This window comes from Protobothrops mucrosquamatus, unplaced genomic scaffold (assembly GCF_001527695.2).
Source record: "Protobothrops mucrosquamatus isolate PMUCROS unplaced genomic scaffold, P.Mucros_1.0 scaffold_111, whole genome shotgun sequence".
NCBI classification, from domain to species: Eukaryota; Metazoa; Chordata; class Lepidosauria; order Squamata; family Viperidae; genus Protobothrops; species Protobothrops mucrosquamatus.
Genome location: NW_015386187.1, coordinates 241,365 through 244,582, shown reverse-complemented (window position 1 = coordinate 244,582; position 3,218 = coordinate 241,365).

Genomic DNA, 3,218 nt, shown 5'->3' with positions numbered 1-3,218 from the left:
AGATAAGATAAGATAAGATAACCTTTATTGTCATTTTTATACTGTGGGCACAATGGCACACATCAAAAATGAAATTTAGTTGCCCGCTCTCAAAGTGAAACACATACACAAAGGGCCAAGTTTGAAGACCCCTGCTCTATAAGTCAAGAATCTTCAACCTTGGCAACTGTAAGACTTGTGGACTTTGACTTCACAGAATTCCTCAGCCAGCACCAGACATTATTTTTACAAATTTAAGACCAAGATCCAACTGACAAAGACTTTGCTTACAAACACTAAGCACATGAAGGATAACTTTGCGTGACATTATTTTACATATTTGATTGAGTTGCTCAGAAATAACATTCTAGTTTTTACTGTGTTGTTTGTATAAATGTTTAAATGTTGTTTAATTGCTGAAATTGAAGCTTTCAGAGTTTTCAAATGGCTGTTGCTTTCCTCCTTCCCATCTCTGCTTAGCTGGAAATCTGAAGACTCCCTTTTAATTTTTTTAAGCTTTTTCATTTTCATCCTGTTATATCTGGAGCTGGAGAACTGAAGGCTGGCTATGACTAATTGAGAAAGAAACATTGAGGCAGTTTAATTATAGTATCAAGTCAAAGTCAATGGTGTCAAAATGTGAACTTGTGATGTTTCAGTCTACACAAGCTATTCCATCCACTGTGGTAAAAGGGCTTTCATACAGGTTCATCAACTTGATGACTGGTAGCCTTGAGTCTCTCCATCAATTCGCTCCAAGAGTACCATTTTTGAACATGATAAAAAGGACGCATCATTGAATCTATTGGAAGTGATCCTACTGAATGCATTTAGGGAATGGGAAGTACATTCAAAGAAATGGAAATTAAACTAGGTCACATTTAGTTTCCGGATCTGATGCCATCCAATCCTTCTTCTTTTCTGGAGTATGGCTACCAGAATGTCTGAAGGTTGCACAAAGCAGGTTATCCCCATGAGACCCAGAATCTGCCAAGAAAAGCTTGGGTAGCACCTTGGACAGCACCTCTGATGTTTAGCAGGTGGGATTCCAGAGAGGAACTCCACTGTTGCTCCATCAAGGCAAACTCAGACCCTAAGGCAGGGGTCTTCAAACTTGGCCCTTTTATGACTTGTGGACTTCAACTCCCAGAATTCCTCAGCCAGCATGCCTGGCTGAGGAATTCTGGGAGTTGAAGCCCACAAGTCATAAAAGGGCCACGTTTGAAGACCCCTGCCCTAAAGGGATCTTGCCCTAACTCTGGTGGGTCTACTGGTCGTTCAAGGGCTTTTCTCTTCCTTCACACTTCAAGGACACAGAAGGCACTTTCAAGACACTCATCGGGAAACAGGTATTTGATAGCACTGTGCCTTTGACCTTTTCTAAAACATCTGACAATCAAAGGGAACAATGGCCAACACTTGAAGCTGAAGGGCAAAGATCTGAAATGCCAAACTGATTTTGGACCAGTGAAGCATCAAGCTATTCATCCCTTTGCTTCTGAAACAAGATGGTCAAGGAATAATGGAGGCATACCTTTTTTTAATTGATGGCATTAATCATAAGGCTACAGCAATAGCTTTGGACCTATGGAGGATTGTTGTCAAATCAATAAATTTCACTGTAATATATATTATAATAATAATATATCATGCTGGTGTTGCTGCTAATTATCCATATCTATTTATTCAATAAGCATACAGAGTCTTCTATGAGGTAGATGGGTGATTAAGAAGTTTAGTATATGTATGTATGTATGTATGTATGTATGTATGTATGTATGTATGTATGTATGTATGTATGTATGTATGTATAGTTTTTCAAGTATATATGTATACTTGAAAAAGTTTAGGCACCTGCAGTTAAATTGTACGTTTCCAGTGAATTCATAAGTGAAGCTGGGCCAATGGCTTAAATTCACCAGGTGTCTTTCTGCAAATTTAAAAGGATATTTACTAGGCATGTGCAATTGTTTGCAGATCCTAAATAAGAAAACAATGAACATGGCAGTGCAGATGTTTCAACATCTTTGGGGTCAATGGTTTGGGAGAAGCAACTTCTTTTCAGTAGCTTTAAGAGACTTTCTACTTTAGCTTCTGACCATTTTTCTCCTTCTTTCTTGCAGAACTGAGGCCAGATGGCAGCAAAGAGTTACATTTTTTTTTATTTGATTTTACAATCCTGGTATGTAACAGCTCTTAAGCAAGACACATGGCTTTTAATTTGTTGAGACGTGTTATTTAGTACTTCCTTTGGGCTGATTTAATTACTAAGCATTATTATTATTATTATTATTATTATTATTATTATTATTATCATTATCATTATCATTATCATTATCATTATCATCATTATCATTATTATTATTATTATTATTATTATTATTATTATTATTATTATTATTATTATTATTAGAAAAAAATAAAACCTTAAAAAAACATAACCTTAACCCAAGGTTTTAAAAACCTTGCTGTTTCATGTTTTCCGGGGTTTTTTTTTCTCTTGGAAAGCTTTTGTCGCCTACTGAAATGCAGGTGATCAAGGTAATGACTCTATTAATAACCCACATGGATATTTCTCACTCCGAGAAAGCAGAAAACTTCAGACTCAGCTGCTACAATTGCCAACTCATCTTAAAAAGAAAGTTTTTGTTTTTTTAAAAAAGGGCCCAGGCTGCTTGAACTGCTATTTTTAGGACTCGGGCATGGTGTCCCTGAGTCAGCAGAGGAGCAAGTCTCCCCAGAAAGTGAACGACCCTTTCCCACTTCCTTTTTCATTCACACCTAAGGGTGAGTCTTCCAGCACTCAGAATTATGATCATCATCATCAGCTGAAATCCAGAGAGGGACTTACTGTCTTCAGTTGCCAACCTCTCCTTCTTCACTCCTCTGAAGATCTCCTTAACTGGACTGGAAAAATCCCAATAAAGGAGAGCAGGTAAAAGAAGAATCCATTCCTTTGCTCCCATCTCAAAATCCCAGGGAGTTTACAGGCACCCTTTCCAAGTAACCCATTTATTGAAAGGTGTAAGGTTTGCCTAGCTACAGCTGCCATCCTGAGCAACATGGAGTGGCTACACGGATGTAGGATTTAAACTGGGGAAGGGAAAGGGGAGACCCCTCTCGCACTCCCCTTTTGCAACTATATTGGCTCCCACGCTTTCCACGTGCTCCAAATTTAAACTACACTTGGAATACTACAAGTAGAGCAACAAACATGATCAGGGGACTGGAGGTTAAAA